Source organism: Aquila chrysaetos, chromosome 8 (assembly GCF_900496995.4).
Source record: "Aquila chrysaetos chrysaetos chromosome 8, bAquChr1.4, whole genome shotgun sequence".
In the NCBI taxonomy this organism is placed as follows: Eukaryota; Metazoa; Chordata; class Aves; order Accipitriformes; family Accipitridae; genus Aquila; species Aquila chrysaetos.
In genome coordinates, this window is record NC_044011.1 from 16,112,417 (window position 1) to 16,131,694 (window position 19,278).

A 19,278-nucleotide genomic window follows, 5' to 3' on the forward strand; every position below is an offset into this window, starting at 1 on the left:
AGATAAACATCACGCTTAAATGACTGTAACACGCCAATATGACAATCTTAAATCCCACCAACTAATGTGAGTTTTATTAGGCTAAGAAGTTAACATCATAATCATGACCACAGAAGATTTCTCATCTTCAAGCTATCATTAGCTCTACTTTGTACTTCTCTTCCACAGAGAATCTCAGAGAAAACAATGTCTTCATTTAAAAAAAAAAAAAAAAAAATTGTTCTCCCCAGAGATTTTAAAACAGAAAATAGAACAATCTTGGTTGAAAAATATACAGCTTTGAAGAAAAAGTCTTGCTTTCTTTACTGTAAAAAAAAAAAAAAAAAAAAAGTAATTGTTTTTATCTAAAAACACAAATTAGATAAACAGTCTAACAACTAAATGACTATTTAGACAAAAATAAAATTTTTTAAGTTGTATTTTTTCACAATATTAATTTCTTTTTTTCATTAATCTTTCCTTTTGTTGAAACCTATAGGATGACAAAAATAAAGTGGAATCAAGCCACAACAGCATGTCTAAAGTTAATTATGTCCTGATTTTAAAGTATTTACTTTTCAAATTCTATACAGTCCTTAAATTTCAATTTTGTAACTTACTTACAATTGAGCAATAATATAAAATGTACCCAAATGCATAAGAAGGTTGGCACAAGAAACCCACTTCTCATGAAGTGGACAGACTTTTGACCATCAGTCTGTGATTTGTTGAGATCAATGAGGAAGAAGAAAATCCAAGCTACTCCAGGCAAGAAAATCAAACTACTTCAGAGGACTCACTCTCAAAATGTTTGTGTACATTGTTTTTGTTTTTGTTTTAAATGTCTGCCACTCCAGAGTTTAAGCCCCAATTCTTAGCAGAAGAAAGTGAGCTGACCACAAATATTAGGATAAAAGAATGCTGAAATGTTGAATTCAAGGTAGCCAAGGCTGAAACTCCACAGAACTCTGTAAGTCAGGTCAGAAGGTTGAACAGCTGTTCAAACTGGACATCAGTCGAGTTTTCAGCACATTTCATAATGTGTTGCATGTGCAATGAATATGTTCCTACTGTGTCACTTCATTAAAAGTGAAAGAAGGGAAAGCAGCAGTGGAGAAAAGATATGAACTTTAACTGAGCACCCAATGTCTCTGCACATCTGCAGGCAGCAATATAAGACCCAAATATAATATCATGTGATATAGTATAAAGCAATACTATGGCCCAAAAGTAGGAGCAAAATAGTTAAGCATGCTGAGTAGCTGTCTCTAAAGCTGTCCAAAGGTATCCATCAGGAAATAAACAGGCTCGAACACAACCACCACATGAAAGTATATCTCATCCGAAATCATCAAAGTGGAAGAACTGGAGAAAGCCCTACAGACTCAGCAATTAACCAATGCAAGACCAAGACGTCTCTTCTGTGGTTGCAGGAACCCAAGACTGGGGTTAAGTTGCTGTGATTCACTGTGTTTCTAGGATTGTACCTCCACAACACATCTTTACTGGAAAGGCAATTTATGCCAGGCACAGACAATGCATCCAGAAGACAGAAAACTGCTGGAGGATCTTGCTTACCCCTGCAATGGCACGTACTATGTGGTACTTCAGAGTACAGCTTCAATCTTCATCTCAGCAGGAGGAAAAGTGCTTTAAATGTACTGGTAGTGCACTCAGGTGCAACCCACAAGACTCCAGATAGAGACATAAGACAAAAATCACACCTCAAAAGAACCCCTCCAGTGCACTAAATTGCTAGTATATCATCATAATCATAATAGTAATAAATAATAATTATTGTTATTTCTGTTTCCTCATTCTACCTCCCTTCCCTCCCAATTCCCTATTTTGCTCTTAACTGAAGAGATGTTCAACAACAAATTTGGGAAGTGTTGCTTCCTACTTACTACAAACATCTTCACACTGTTGCTTTCTGAGAAAATCTGATTATTTGACATCATCTCCATTCTCCTTGCACTTTGTGAGATCCACACAAATCATTTAAGGCTGTATTAGGGAGCTACAGAAAGTTCAGACACATAAGCAAGTTACTACGTGTCAGCTGAGACATATTAACTACAAAAGAGATTTACGCTAAACTGAATTACCTAGCAGTTGCATTTGGTTTAGATTAAGAGAAAATAAGCACAATTAATATGACTCAGCTGGTACACTATTTTGATGGTGCTTGTACCCAGAAGGTCTTCCGGGAAGAACCTTACAGACTTGGATGCACCAAAGAACAGGAGCATTTCTCCTAAGACCTTGCAAGAAAGAACAAGGATAACAAAGCATCTTCACAATGTAACAAAGCAGGAAACTATGTAAAATTATTTACAGCATTACCACCCAAAATATTGTTGAAGAAGCTTTTCTGAAGTATTAGCAATAGGGATTTCAATATGTTTATTTCCACGATAATGGACCATGTGCGAGGTACGGTAGGAACATTGAAGAAAAGAGAAGGTAACTCTGCTCCTGGCAGCTTCCAGTTTAAGACGGGATACAACAGGAAGATGTAGACAGCAATCAGACAGAGCCCGAGACACAGTGAGACAACAGCCATCAGGAGTGAGACAGCAGCCATCAGGATCATATGTTGGGTCTCAGTATGCCTGAGGACTGACATTGTCAAGGTTTGCCTTAGTACTGTAGCAAGTGGCTTTGAAAAATAATGAGATCTGGTGCTTTCAAATGTTTGTAAAACTAAGGGAGGGATCCCAGGGAATTCAAAATGAGAGTTAAGGCTCAGTATGTTTGATGCTGCCCAGAAGTGTAAATAAATAGGCTGGGAGATTCAACAAAGGAGCAGAGCAAGAAAATTATCCTTGCAGTGGGTTTCTGAACTGGTATGAGATGGTGAAATTACCTTTGTCAAGGCCAGAGAATAGGAGATTTCAGTAAATGTGACATGAGAGAAAGACAACTTGGATGACAGCTTATTTCTGTGTATGGAGAGTAAAGACATTTGAAGTGTGTGCAAAATGTAAACATAGCTTGGAAATGAGGATATAGAGAAGTGAAAAAGGCACTTAGACCGTAATGTCATTGTCAGTAATGAGCAAGGATGATTTTGGAAAGGCAGAAGTTGATCATGCTGGATCCAGCTAAGGGCTGAGCCATGACATATCAGAGACAGAGGCCAAACTCTACATTTGGTCAAAAAAAAAAGAGAACTCTCTTATAAGAGTAGATCTGTCCTTCATAGGAGGAGAAGCCATGCTGATGTGTGTGAATAAAATTACTCGGGCATAAGGTACAGAGGAAAAATGGATAAAAAGAGGATAGGATCTTTTAGCAGACCATAGACAGTATTTTGGGGTATACCAGAACCTTCTCAAAGGCAGTTTGTAAGTGTGTCTGAGAAAACAGGTAGAGAACCAGTGGCAGACAGAATCACGGACAGTGAAGTTTTAAGAAGAGATTTTGAGATAAAAATCAAAGGTAAGTGTGAAGATAACATGATGGCAGAGAACAGAGGTTGTTGCTGGTTGACTGTATTTAATAGAAGAAATAAAAACATACTAGTTGAGAAAAGGGAGAAAGACCAGAGGAGGTTCTGGGGAAAAGCAAGGTAAGGAAGTCAAAGGAAGATAAGCTCTACCCAGATAAGGAAGCCATATCTGCAGGAGAAGCAGCAGTTAAATAAGTAGTAGGTAGGCAAGGCCATGCCATTATGTTGATTCCTCCCCCCCGCCTTGGAAGCAATCGGCAAGACCAGTTTGGAGAGGAAAGAGACAAGAACACGGGGACAACTGGAGGTGTATGCACAGAGAAAGCATGACTCAGCTAAGTCAGAGGCAGGGGACAGAGCTAAAGAAGGACAGACACGCTTGTCGTGGCGGAAGAATTCAGTCTATTCACAGGACTTATGCCAGAGAGGCCCCACAGCAAAAGCAAAAGCAGCAGACACTGGAGGGTAGCCAGCCTGTAACTTGATGATAGGAAAGAGAAGTGAGCAATTAAAGGGTAGAGGAGGCTGCAGAAGGGAAATATTTTTAGAAATGTATATCACTAAGGCATAAATACAGTGCACACACATAAGCACTTTGATGAGCTATGCCTTTAACTGCATGTTATTATTTTTCAGAAAAATCCTCACAGAAACATGGCTCTGCTTCAGCTGAGAGGGAAATTGAGATGCAGAAAGGGGTAACAGGTATAGTTTCACATACAACATTACCTCAGTGCCCACCTCCCTGTTTAGTGATTGTGTAACCACACTCAGCATGATTTCATTAGCAATAAGTGGTGCATCAGGCAGGACACTTTCTCCAGGCCCATAAGCAGTACTAGCTATATTCGCCCATAAATAGTACTAGGTGTGTTAGCAGGTGGTTGAGGCATCCCTAGAAGGCAGTTCCATGCACAAAATAGTGAAACTATTCAACATGTCATTTAGCTACGCAGCGCTCTCTCTGGGTTACTGCTCCTACCTCAGGATCCAACACCAACTAAGAATCTGCTAGGACCTCCACATACAAGCTGATTAGCAGCAGGCTGCACATCTGTACCATATAATCAAGTCAGTGCACAATACTGTTGTCTGTAGTGTCCTACTGCTGCATCTTTATCCAAACTAGTCCTTATCCTATTCACCCACAACCAAGTCACTATTAATTTAGCTAGATCATGTGGGAGTGTGGAAGGGATGGATTTGGGGGGCAAGGGGAAACATCTGGAATTAACAAGGACAAAACAGGAGCATCTTAACAACTGTGGAAGCTCTTCAGCCCACGTTGGCTTCATGCCTTCCCCAGCCACCTTGCAGGGACTGTACAGACAATGGTGGAGAGCATGCTGTGCTGAGCATGCAGCACCCGGCTGCTGCACCCACTCAGGGAAACACACTCAAAGTGAGATGCAAATGCTGCTTTCTGGCCACCGGATAGTCCCGCAAGAAATCAGGTCTCCCAGTATGCATGGGGACAAGTAGGAAGCGGCTTGGACAAAAAGTTTATGTGAACATTAGCAGCCTGGCATTAATGGCTCTTGCCATTGACAGAGTGAAACAGCTTTCCATCACCCTGTTTCTTCCTGGATCCGGTACAGATGCTGTCATGAAGCACGCTTTTGCAGACAGTATACATTTTAATGTGCCCCTTCACCTTTCCCACTTACGAAACCAGTAAGAGTTTCCAATGGAAAGCAGGTGTTGGAACGCAGCGTGCAAGGACCCACTCTCTGCTTCAAGGAGCAGACCCCTCTCTCAGGGGCAGCGGTGAGGCACATACCAGGCGAAGGCAAAGCGACGCAGCGTTTGAAAGCAGAGAGCTTCACCTCCCTGGCCCGAGACACGCAGCCTCCGCCATGCCACGGGGCTTCCGCCTGATCACATCGCGTGCAGCTGGGTCGCCAGAGCCAACGCCAAGAGAAGGGCATGGTGGGAGTCTCTCCTTCCCAGAGAGACACTTTTTGCCTCTAGGAAGTGTTAAAAATTTCACCACAGGGGAAGGTACAGAAAGGCCATTTCATGAGAAGTTAGCAAACAATTTCTCTCTTCTTTATGAATTGTCACAAACCATTAAATGTTGGCAGGACTGGCAGACAGGAAAATCCTACTGAACTGCAGCTCCTGAGCAGGGATAATAAACCTTCCAAGAAATCCAATTAATACAATTGGGCCCAGTAAAAAAAAGATATTACCCTACACCCCAAAAAGGACTTGTTGGAAGCAAGTAGGTGAGTGATTAAACTAACTGTTAGCCTCAGCTTTCACCAGAGGCATGTTTTGTTGAGGAACGCTCCAGTCCAGAGATGCAGTCAGGGTTTTGGGTTTTCTGTTTCAGTGCAAAGGACAGGAGATTTTAATTCCAGCTGTCCTTTTGTTCACCGTACGCATAAGCCCATTCACATAGTACTTTTGCTGTGTCTTTACTCACACAATTTCATGTCCGTGAGACAAACATTAAAATTAATGTATTCTAGAATTCTTTTCACATTAAAAACAGAAATCAATCTGCTCAGTGCTGTCACCACAGCACATTACAGTCTACCCCTATATTGCAACTTAAATACTCTTTACATGGTACTAGATTTGCACATTTTTCTCTAGGAACCTAAAATCAATAAAGGAATTGCTTTCATTTCCATATTACACACTTGTCTTCACAAATATTCCATTTAAATGAAACAGTCATGACTAGACTGTCACCCTGTCCCTTGATGGATCTTAAAACATAACTGAATTAAAGCTGTCCAAAATAGGAATCATTCACATACATGCTGTCACTTGTCCTCACTCCAGAAACTCCATTATTTCTAATGATTTCAATACTTTTAAGGAATCCATTTGCATTTTTTTAACCAAAAAGGAGGGGGGGGGGGGGGGGGGGGGGGGGAGGGAGGAAGCATAAGGTCTTTTACACAGCCCTTAAAAAAAAGGGCAATTACTTGCCAGTGTGAACTTCCTTTATGGTACAATGTAAGCCTTGTTTCTCATCAACTAAAACCATATTTAAAAAAAAAAAAAAAAAGAGAAAGAAAGTAGATGTCATTAGACAGAAACAACTATTGTTTGTCACTCAAGAGGAAAGAAGTAAGTCACAACCTTACCAGCAAGGAATTCTGACAAACAGCCACACTTGTCCTGTCAACTCCCACACCTCGCAAAGCAGAGAGGAAACTCTTACAGAAATTGGTTGCAATACTGAAATTGCCCAAGAGGAAACTGGTGTCTCTTTTACAAGTCATGACTATGCAAACCACAAGCCACGCATCAAAGCGAGTGCTAAAAGCCATGCCTGCCAGAACTAATACTAGAACCAAGCTAAGTGGAAATGGGGTAGGGGACAGGACTAAAAAAATTAGAAGTATTCCCAGATAGCTAGCTAGTTTGTTTGTTTCACAAATGGAAATTGGTTTAAAAAACATGCTATCAAATAATTCTGGAAAGAGACTCAGCATGCATTGTGGGAGACAGAAGAAAACATATTATAGGCGCCCCATAACAAATCACACTATCCAAGCCTCAGCACAACCTCTGTTGCTAACCCATTCCCCAGAGCACCCCTTCAGCCTCAGTCTCCCGGGGGCCCTCCAGGGTCCAACTCTGCACCCCGAGGTACAGGAGAGCTCAGGACAGCCCAAGCCCAGCCACGCTGAGGCCAGGGAGCCCTCAGGACAAAAGGAAGGATGGGGCATGAAGTGCTACCGGTTTGGTTTTTCTGGGTCACCTGCAAGGTATGTCCCAGAAAACGCCATCCACACAGGGATGGGGACGACAGTAAGGTTTGCAGAAGAGCACATGGGTCTAATAGTTTCAAATCAGCAATCTTCATTTCCCATTTTTCCTTTTTGACTAGCTGATGCAATGGCAAGCCAAAATTAATAGCCCTATTAAAAATGAGACAGGTGCTTCTGTAAGCTACATTTTTACTAGGCTTGGGGAACAAAAAAATAAAAATCAGGACCTTGTAGTTTTGGGTACTTTTCTGTCTCGTGTATTCAACAGTTTCAGCCACAGGTATGTAGACTTCAAGAATCAATAAACATCTAACTATAGCACAAACATCTAAACATTTTTTTAAATTTTCATTGCTCTCTCTACACAACTCTCTACTTATTTCACATATCACATTAGTCTAGAAAAGACAGAGCACTCACTCTCTTAAATCTCATCCTTCTTCAAAGTGATAGGCATTGCTGAAAATAACGTAGAACATTGCATGCTTTGAAGTGAATTTTTCCTTTTTGACTCACTAGAATATTACAGACCGGTTTCTTCAAAGCTGGATGGAGGGATGCTGCTGCCTAGGGATTATCCTGTGTTTCCTCAGATCTCTCTCTGCTCCAGCGAGGAAATTCCAGGGTCCAAAGGCAGGTAAAGGAGACATCCAGAGATCTGAATGCTTTAACTATTCATGACACTGAAATTACAGTGCCACCTGTAGGACACCTAGAATTTGGGCCTTGCTGATGCCACAAATGCCAGTTGTTATAATTATAGGGCTTTCTAGTAGTCTTGGCAGAAACATAAGGACATAAAAAATGGACGACTCACGTTAGTCTACAGGGAGTAACGTGAAATCCTTGTTCACACTGAGTAACACACATTGTTTTAAGTACCTCAGTGCACCCAGAAGAGGATATTTTGCTACAGACATGAATCTTTTGTGGGAGTGGGACTTGCCAGTACAATGCATTCATAGTCCACCCACCTTAGAGCTTGTGCCACTGTAGGCTAAATAGAACTGCCACATCCTCAACTGCTTCCAAGACAGACATCACCCTCAAAGAGATGAATCTGAGGAAAGTTTCCATTATGGCTGCACACCGTTGTTTTGGGGGGGGGGGGGGGGGGGGGGGGGGGGGTATTGTTTTTTTGTTTTTGTTTTCAGTGTGGTTTGGGCTTTTTTGTGCTTTTTTCTGTTTGTTTTTTAAACTTTTCCACTTTTAATTTACTTTTTAGCTACTATGTAACTCAATGCATCACACTTCAGTGACTGCTATTCACATTGCATACATATGGTACTTTGCATAAGCATTGGGAAGCACTCGTATATCCTTCAGAATATGCTAATAAACTTATTTTCTGTTGCTTTCTCTCTCTCTTTTCTTTTTTTTTTTTCTCTCCCCTTTACCAGAGTAACTTTCCACTTTTCCAACCCATATCTAAGTGATGTCTGTAAAGACTTCTCTCCACTGTATCATTTGAAGATACACAGTAAGACAAAGGTACGTATATGCACCTTTGTTGTTAAATTTCCATTAATAACGTTTGAAGTGGAAAATACTCAACTGATTAACTTAATAGCTCTGTTGCTGAAAAAAAAAAAAACTTAAAAGAGAAGGTGTACAACATGTTCAAAGGCAGCTTCTGCTTAATGTTCAGCTGTGGTCAAAAACAGAACAAAACGTCCAGACAAATGAGGAAGGGAATGATGAATAATATAATGGATTTAAGAATGCTTTTGTTTAAATCAGTGGCAGTTTTGTGTGGAATATTATGTAAAATAACCATCACCAACAAACAATAGAAAAAATTCTCTAAGACTAAATAGTAAAGAGTGAAAACAATGATCAAGAACTGCCAGAGAAAAAAAGCTCTTGTAGGAAAATGGATTTTAATACAAACAATGCTTTGTAGTGTGGCATAACTGATAAGGGATTCAACATAAATATTTAAAATTATGATTAATATAGGGAAAACACAAATCTTTCTCAGTCATATAAAAAAAGGGAAGGAACAAACAATTAAAGGTGATAAACAAAATGGACAGAAGGAAGTGGGTTTGAGCACAGTATTTGGAACTCACTGCTGCAGTAAGCCGAGCGTGGAAGTTGGTGCAGAATTTAAAATATTACTCTGTGAAGCAGGGCATAGTGATTCACTGTGAACAGAGAACAGTAAATGAGGTAATTTCCATGTATTTCAACATTAGGTTGAAAAATACATGGCAAATTTCACTGCATAAAAAAATTTATTCTCAGTTAAACTAGCTTCTTATGACCACAGCAGTGACAAAGAGTAAGAGACCTTCACTAACTTTTGAGGTAGATGCTGCACATCACAGGAATAAAAATTTCAGTAGGATGAGTGATGCAGAAAGTTAAAAAATGAGGCATAAAATCATGCAAATACAGGCTGTAGAAATCACTAGGCTTCCATCCAGGGAAGTGGAGGAGGCTGGAGCAGAAGAGAGATTTCTGAAGGGACTTCCAAGTCCTTGACGGCTTGCTAACATGGCTACAAGGACACAAGAAAACTTGGGGGAGGGGAGGCAGACCACAGAAATTTAGGCATTCTCAATTCCCATTTATCTGGCAAGTTCCCTGTGAGTAAGCAAAGGATAGTGGAAGCAGAATAACCAAAATCGTATGTACCAGCAACATGAGGGCAGCTCACAGAGATGAGAAAAGTAAGGCTTGGTGAAACCAGGCAGGTTAAACTACTTTTCCATTGTCTTCCTACAGCAGATTTCAAAACCATTGGATCTGGGCATTGCGCAGGGGAAAACACATCTGTGGTTAAAAATTCAAGACATAGCACCTGTATTTTCTCCTTGAACTGAGCAGCAGTTGTCACAGGAATCAGAAAAAAGTGACCCAGTTCATACCTTATTTGCAATGGAATCCCATTAGACGCTGTCTTTTTTATTCAAAAATGCTCTGTGTTTGTTTCTTACCAGACAGGGAGGTAAGGTATCATCTGAGCCTTCCTTTACCAACTAAGTAACCGATGAATGTACCAAAGGGTATGGGAAAGCCACCAAAAGCAGATTACATATCACTTACCAACAAATCCTATTGGTTGCATGACTTCTGCCACAGGCTGCAAAGACCACAAGTGGGATGGGATGAGTCTCTATCAACCAATATGATTCATATTTGCCATACCCATCTGTTACATGAAAACCAGTTGCTGCTGGCACTAAACATTCTTGATTGAAAGTTACCAGCTCCCACTACCATAAAGTTTGCCTTCTAAGCAGTAAAGATGTTCCAGCTTCCTCTGTGAGGTTTCTTTTCTATTTTAACTTGTTTCACTTAATGAAGTGAATTTGAAACTGAGAGTGCTAACCAGCCCTTGAACACTCCAGTGTTGAGAGAACGGTGGGGTTTTATACACATCACTTCAGTTTTGTATTTCTCTCTCCCTCAGATCAAGTCAACCTTGTGGGAGCATTATTTGCAAAATCAAAGGAGAGGAAATCAACTGTATATTTACCTCTACCACTTGGCTGAATCCCAGTATGAGACTTTGAGAATAAAATGCTGATGGATGACATGGGACTGGCAGCCTTTGAGCAGCAGAGGCTCCAGCCCCAATTCTGGCACTGAGTTACCACTTGACTTTGAGCCAACCGCTTCCACAGCTTTAGCTCCACACTTTTAAAGGCGGTACACAGTAATTACCTACATTGGAGGAATGTTATGAAAATTTGCTAATTAATACTTCTAAAGTGTTTGAAGTTCCCCAGATTAACTGTTGCACAGGAGGGCAGTATATTAGCTATCTTTATAAGGACAGCATTATCAGAAAAGAAAAACAGAACATCTTTAACATGACCAGAAAATTGCTTAAACATCTTGAAAACAAACGGTTGCCAAAGTTAAGCATTAGGCACTGGTTTTATTGCAGCACTATACTAATCAAGGAGTTTAACATATGTACAGAATCCTAAATCCCATTCTTTGCTTCAAAGTAATTTCTTGCACAACCTTATGCTACTGTTTTTCCTTCATCTGATAAAAAGCCTTCAGCAGTTCCAGTCACACTAACACTACTGCTGCTTGTTGTGGCTGTGTATGTTCAAAATGTATTGACCTGCCATAGAGCCTGCAACAGTTTTCCATTGTAAATATGCACATGGACAATTTCCTCACTAACCGTGCGACATAAACTGGGTGTTCCAGATACACTGGGAGCGTGATGGCAAGAAGGCCAGCAGCATCCTGGTCTATATTAATGGGAGCATAGCCAGGAGATCGAGGGACATAATTATCCCCCTTTGCTTGGTTTGAACCACATCTAAATACTGTATCCAGTTTGGGACCCCTCCAATACAGGAAAGATGGTGACAAACAGCAGGAGACACTAAGATGGTTGGAACTGGAGCACTTGCCCTGTGAGGAGAAGCTGAGGGACTAGGACATTTCCAGCGTGGAGAAAGGACAGCTTCAGGGACCATCTAACAGCAGCCCTCCATCACCTATGAGGGAGTCAGCAAAATGATGGAGATGGGCTTTTCCCAGTGGGGCATGGCAGAAGGATGAGACCTAACAGGCAGAAGTTGAAACAGGAGAGCTTCAGACTAGATGTAAAGAAAACCTCTTTCCCCGTGAGGACAGTAGGACCAGTCACCCAGAGAAGTTGTGTAGTCTCCGTCCTTGGAGGTTTTCAAGACCCAACAGGATAAAGCCCTGACAGGGCTGAGTCTGACTTCACAGCTGAGCCTGCTGTGAGCAGGAGGTTGGACTGAGACCTCCTGAGCTCCCCTCCAGCCTGGGTGGTGCAATGAGCCTGTCATTCCCTGTTAGATCCAAACCTACCTCTGACTAGCAGATCATCCACAAAACATATTAAAAAGTCTTCCCAGAAGTAGAAAGATGCATATATTTTCAAAAAGCAGGATATATATGAATGCAAATAAAAGTTTAGGAGAACCTGTGTACTTGCGCACATTTGTAAAAATCTATGCTAAAATCCAACCACAAAATATCACTGTAATGAACTGAGACTATACACCTTCAAAAATACACTCCTTTAGAAGTTTTCTTTTCTCCTTAAGCCAACGCATCCTTCTCCTTCATTCATACATTCCAGCTGTTCTGCCAAGTCATCCAAACTTAAAGTTTTTAAAGCATTTTTTTTCCACAGGCAGAAAAAGGAATAAGACATTTATACAACTATTTCATGTTTAAAAAAATTATTCACAAAAACAGGGGAGCTGCTGGATGTAGCACTTGAGAAGAAAAAAATTAGTTCAATAGGAAAAATAAACCAATAACACACACACACACACACTTTTTGCATTCTTGCTCAACCATTTCTATTCCAAACACAGGGTCATTTTGCAAAAGCAAAAATTAAAAAAGGAGAAAAAAATAGCATATTTCCTGAAAATTAAAATATTTTAGTGTTTGAAAGTCTTTGGAAAAAAAAAATTATTATTTTCACATATCTTAATTTTTTTTTTTCAAGTAACTCTAGAGTTGTGCTCTAAGCTTCCTAAGGCAAGCCCATCTAATTACTTGTAAAGAAGCCAAAAGAGGGATATCCCATTCCATCTGTAAGATAAATAGATAAAAAGGCAATGCAGCCATTGAATTGTGTCATCAAATTCAACAATTTGTCAACAATTCTTCAATAAACATTAATCACTTTGTATATAAGTCACTGAGAGTACACTGAATTCAATCATACTTTAGAGTCACATGAGCTGCATTTAAAGTCAAATACTGTCATGATACAGCCATCTGAAATGCAGAGCCTTCAGAAACCTTTAATTTGCAAAAGGTCAATTTTTGAAACATTGGTAAGAAAAAGCTGACATATCATGGTCTTTTTGTTTGCACATCTATTTAGCAAATAATGGCTTTTCAAATGGTACTATCGTTAGGTATATGCACATCATCCGTATTCATTTGAATTAACTGAATTTCCCCAAATCAAATTCCCTCCCAGCTTATTTCCTTTCGTACATCCTTGGGCTGAGGGAACCCGACTGCTGAGTTCTCACACCTCCAAGGAGCAAAGGGGGTCATGCCGCAACGTTGACACATTCACCAAGAAAAGCACTGATCTCAGCTACGTGCTTGTTTCTCATCAGTATTTTCTGCTGAGGTTGCAAAGCGTCTGCGATTGCTACTTCCTCTTTCTCCCTGTTCCTCCCTGACAGCATTCGTCCCCAGCACAGCAATGAACCTACCAGGACGAGGAGGGTGAAGGATGCTGTCCGGTCACTCTTTCTGCTCAGCTATGATTTTTACCCTTCCTCCGCTCCCCCAGATTATTTGCATTTTTCATCATCAACAGTCAGTCATAATAAAGTGAGAGAAGGGAATAAAAGCATTTTGCGATACATCTTAGTAAACGTTTGAGTCATTGTGGTCTAGTGGTTAAAATCTCTCTATTTTGAATAGGCTCCTATGCTAGTACCTAAGCGCTAGACTTCAAGAATTGTAATTGGGACTTGCTGTTCCTTTTTTACCAAGTATTTTTTCTTCTAGGTTCACACGCGCCTCAACAGGGCACTTCACCTCATTAAAGGCTTAAGTCTGGAAATCTCCAAACACCTTAAGACAGACACCTCAGTGTTAAGCCCATTATACAGATGAGGAATGTGAAAATGTTAGGACTAGATTGTACCCTGATTAAACAAAACCAAACAAAACCCTAAGAACTTGTGCAACACCTCTACCAACACTTTTACATTGCTAATGGCAGCAATTTTGTGCAAAGGTACTGAAACTTCCCATGCAGACACACTGAGGAAAAACAAAGCAGAAGCCAGTGGGATTAAGGGAGCAATTGCTTAACCAGCTCTCAGAAAAGATTTCCAAATATTCCTTGACTAAAAAGACAATGTTATCTATGGTAACATCAACTCTAATTTTCAAGCTCATCACACCATGAGCAGAAATTTATTCTCCTTTTATACCAGAACTGACCAGTCTTTGGGCAAGCTCCCCTGAAAACAGCAAGGTTCAAGCTGTTGGAAACGAAGCAAACGAAGAGCCCTTCTGCTGCTCTCCACCCCCACGGCCCGCATGACTCAGTGCCACACGCCATTCTCCAACACTTCAAGTAGGGCTCAGAGCTCCTCCACCCCACTGCTACTCCTACAGAGCTGTTCCACTGCTATAAACAGCTGCTGAGACCCAAACAACTTGTCGTGCAAGGCTTTGGGCATAGCATCACTTCAACAAAGACTTCAAGCTCACATATTGTATTTTTAGTTCCAACAGTTACTGTTATATAGGAATTCCTTGTCTATTTAAAAAAGAGATTAAAGGGAACAAAGGTGAATGGTTACAGAAAGACTGAAAAAGGGAAGTGGGAGGGCAAGAGAGAAAATGTGATTAGACAAGCCAGCGATACAGATTCCTGCTTTGCCACACACCTTTTCTCCAGGAGTCTGCACCAGTTCTTAGCTGAAGAATTCAAGTGATATTTGAAACTTAAAAGAGCACCATAACTTCTGAGGAGCTCTCCATAGCCCCTTGGGCAGTTTCTGCTTGCCAGGACACCCACCCACCTGGTCTTCCAATTTCAGCTCTCTAAAGAACTCTACATGTTTTCCCCAGTGTCATCACTTTAAACTAGTTCCCTTCCTGTGGTATAGCGTGCTACAACAGTTGTAACCACAGCTGTAACATCCCTGCTGCTCCCCACAGTTAGAAACTACCAAGGTATCCTTTGGCCGTTCTTGCTCGTCTTAGACCTTGGCAAAGCACTTTTCCGCCTGCCCCGTGCTCCACCAGCCACTTCCCTGCTACCACTGAGCTGCTGCCCAAATGCCCAGCGCAATGTCACTCCAGAGGCTGACACAGAGACAGTATGAGCAAGGCGCTTCCCACAGCTGGATACTACAGCGAGACCCTGCAAGTGAGGTTACAGGTCGTGCGCAAGGCTGAGAGGCCCTGTGTAAGTCTTCACAGCACCGGCAGGATCTCCAGAATTAAAACAAGCTTCCTTGGCCGTTGCAAGGCAATGCAGTGTTGTTCGAGAAGAACACACATGTGCAGATTTCATCGCCAGCACTTTCTAGAGAGCTTGACCCAAGGCTGCTGTATAAAAAGAAGTATGGATAATCTGGGTGTCCCAAGGGGATGCAGAGATGAAGCACCTGTGAAAGCTGAAGAAAACTGATCTAATGGATTATTATTTTTTCTGAATTCCTTACATGCCAGATTTTGAGAGGAAATAAAAGTGGAATATTTATTCAGTGCTGTGAACTGGGTCAAAGTAAAGGTAATCCCAAACCCTACCTCTGACAGTGGCCAACAACAGATACCAAAATAGAGAGCACATGAACAGAGACAATGTCAAGTGAGGCCTCCATGGGAACTTCTGCCATTCCACGGTCTGGACACGTCCTGAAGGAAGATTTACACAGCTTCATTGTATGCAATAGCTCTCAATAGCCTCTCCTTCCATAAACTTTTCTCCTTGCTTTTTGAACCCATTTATACATTCAGCAAAACAAAATCCACACTAACTCCCATGATCTAATTGTGTGGTGTGTGAAAAAGTACTTCCTTTTTACTTAAATTTACCGTCAGGGTTGTTGGGTTTTTGTTTGGTTGAGTTTTGGGGTTTTGTTTGTTTGTTTGTTTTTTAAATAAATGGTGCATATTGGTTTTCTTGTGAAAAAGTGGATATTCAGTGTTACCCTGTAACCATCTCTGTGCTAGTCATAACTGGCAGACCTTTATCACATGACCTCTCAATCCTCTTTTTCAAGCTGAGGAGCCCCAATATACTGAAACTCTAGTTCCCCTTTTCTGTACCTTGTTTCTGACCTTCACATCCCATCTTTTAATTAGCTGTTAACCCACAAAAGACCTGTAGCTGCCTAGATGTCACAAGCTTTTGGCAATAGCCCTGCCAGAAGATTTCTGGAAATCCAAGTCCACTGCACTGATACACACATGGGCACGTAGTACTGTAGGCCAACAGCAGCAAATTTGTAGATCAAAATAGGTGGTGCCAAGGATCTGACATGCACGCACCTAATGCAAATGAGTATCCGTAGTCTAGTCTTGTGGACTGATTAGCAGTGCACTCCTGGAGCACATCTGGTTTAATTTTACTCAAAGGATACTCATTTTGTATAATGCAAGATCAGGCTGCCATGTGAACCACAGCAAGGTAAGTGGGGATAACCAGATTTGCTTCAGAAGTGCACTCCTGATCTGAATTAACCCACCTATGGCACCACATCCTTTATCAACTGGACACAATTTCAGTTCAGGTTGGCTCACAAATCCAAAGAAATCTGGGTTGTGAGGAATGTCGTCTTTACCCCAAAAAAACACAGTTAGCATTAGTCTCCCTTGATATGTGTGAATCCAATTGGTTATTAATTTGCCACTTTCTATTCCTTTGGTACCCTGTAACTAATTCAGCTAATAAATTACATGCCATAGTATATAATTTAGCATTTCCTTTTCCCATTTGCTTTAGAATTCTCCATGAATACTGCCAATTCCTGATGATCTGTCAGCCTTTTTTACTTGTTCTAAAAGATATTCTTGTAGTAGTTCAGTTTGAGACAGTTCCTTAGATTCCTTCCACACAAAAAGGCTCTCCTCTAGAAACATTTAGTACAAGGGCTCATTTAACACTGTTTCTTATGGTCTTGTAAAAGAGGTGGGAAAAGGTGACAACTCAAACAGCATCAAAATCTTTGTCTGGTTTCTGTTCCTAATGATCTGAAAGGATTTTGGTATGTCTCCTTCCCCCATTCATTTTTTACGACTTTAGCAATCAAACCAAAAAGACTAACAACTTTATTTACCAGAACTTACTGTCTTTTCCATTTTACTATATTGAATACTACTTCCATTTTTTGAAAAACATCTTTTTATTTCTAATAGACTCTTGTAATTTGCTGTTTACACATACTATCTTTTTCCATCTTGTTATCAGTATTTTTTAATCTTCCTTGACGGATGATAAACATTTACTCTTGGTTTCTAATAATGGCACGTTTAAACAGTCTTCTTAGTCAGTTTAAACAGATGCCATCTCAAACAGCTTATCCTTTTAGCTGCCCCTCTTCTTTTTCTCTGAAGATATGTTCTCATATCATTTAGGTCCACTTTTTAAAGTTACTTTATTTGGTTTCTTAACTACCAGATTGATGCTGAATTTGAAGTCGCTGTGGTTCCTACGCTTGTTTAACCTAAGGAATATAAGAGATGCGATGATTTCTTTGGCATTCCCCCTAACCACTGACATCTGCCATTAAAATTTTATCTAGGATGTTTTCTTTCTCTTGATAAGCACTTCCTACTAAACAATCTTTATACTTGAGAGCATTTGTCCATCCTCAGAAGGAAAATCCCTATAGATTAAATGCTGATGTTCGTGAAGATTAACAATATTAATAAAAACAACAATTTTGCCCCAAAGCCAGGGCTTGGGGCACTGCTCCCCCCGCAGCACCAGCACAGCCGCAGGGAGCCAGGCTGGCTGCAGTAGGCAGCAGGGTGCTGCTGCTGTGCTCTGGGGCTGGTGACACCTGGCAGGAGAGGACAGGGGCCAGTGACACCTGGCAGGAGAGGACAGGGGCCAGGCTCTGCTGGGAAGCAGCACCATGCCCCAGTCATATGCAGAACAGCTGCTCACCTGTCCTGCTGTGCAAAGCTACTTGTTTAATAAATACTACATATGCGTGCACACATTAAGCATACATTTGTACAGCAGTGTATTTACAAAAGCCTTTCTATCCCATCACCTAGGCTGTCTGCCAGAAACACTCAACTGCAGCAGTTCAAGATTTCTCTATAACCTAACCCCACATAAAAATTTGAACCAGCATATGACCCAGCCTGTACCAGCCATAGAGTGTTTAACTATTAACTACTCATTGAACCATGGAAGATTTATATCAGCAGCACACTTCCTGGTCCAGCCACTGTGTTACAGCTGGATGAAGGGCTGGTGTAAAGAGCAGAACGTGACAGCTGGTGGAGTGACCTCCTCCAGCAGAGAGGTAAGCAGGGACCTATGCTTGCACGCAAGGCTTGCCCTGTGGAGAGCTCAGGTTTCAGTGGGAGGTTCCCTTGGACCTCTTATGCTCCAAGATGAGAGAAGGAGAGTCTAATAAGACATCTAGTTTCTGTGCATGACTCAATCAGCTCTAGCTAACCAAAGTACAGCAGAAGCTGGTTATGCCGGTACAGCATTACAGTTATACAAGGTATTCAAGAAAGCACTAGTTATAAACTATTTTTAATACCATGAATGGTAGTCAGATTAAATATTTAAGTGTCCTTTCCCAATCCTGCTCTATCACATATAGGGAAATCCAAAAGGAGCATTACATACAGCTAAAAAGCTTTGGGGAAAACACAGGAAGATATTTTGAAAGAAGTGCCACATATAAATCCAACTCTACCAAAATCTGGAGAAGTTAACAGCTTTGTTCCAATGATTACAACCCAGAAGAGACTCTCCCTCCTGCAGCTGTCTACTCAGCCTTCTGCTGCAGAAGGTGACAGCAGTATGCATATCTTATCCCCTAAGAGACCACGCTCTATATGCGCACAACAGAGCGGGCAGTGGAAACATCACAAGCCACAAACCTTGAGCCTCTCTTTACACAACTTTTCCACACCACAGCTCAAACCATTTCCTTCCCCCTTCTCCAGTAAGGAGAACTGTGTGCATTCTAATCCAGGAAAATTAAACAGAAATCAGATTTAGACCCTGACCACTTGTGTTACTGCAAAGAGAAAGTGGAATCACTCCAAACAGATCAAAGTGGTGACTAAAAGTCTTAACAGAAAATCAAAATTTGTTCTGGACAGAGAAATATCCAACCAGAGGTTTTTCTCAGTGCTAAGTTTTTCGTGTTCTTCATTAAATACAGTTTAGATGAATTCTGTGCAGACACAGAAACCCCATCAAGCAGAGGTAATTTCAAGAACTGAATAACTGGTAGTGACAACCACCATGCACTACTGAATGATCCACAGCCACTGAATAGTTAAGAGATTGGCAGCAGGGAAGATAGTCAAGCTGTAGAAGAGCACTAGTTTACAATTCAAGGGCCTTCCATTCCCCCATTTTCTTTGCAGTGCTGAGCAAACTTGGCTTACCTCCATCTCAGTTCCCCAAATCAC

At 41.0% G+C, this 19,278-nt stretch overlaps 1 protein-coding gene across 5 annotated transcripts in view; it reads right to left on the bottom strand.

The window, feature by feature from the left end:
• The window catches only part of IPCEF1 (interaction protein for cytohesin exchange factors 1), an 88,319-nt gene that overhangs the window by 58,611 nt on the left and 10,430 nt on the right, over positions 1–19,278 (bottom strand). Inside the window, exon 1 of one of the 5 annotated variants that reach the window (XM_030021951.1) lies at positions 6,535–6,609. The exons of 2 other annotated variants lie outside the window; for them this stretch is intronic. The gene's annotated coding sequence lies outside the window, so the exon portion shown is untranslated. Of the gene's footprint in view, positions 1–6,534; positions 6,610–19,278 lie in introns of those variants that run through there. 2 more of the 5 variants (XM_030021953.2, XM_041125253.1) reach the window with 2 other exon arrangements.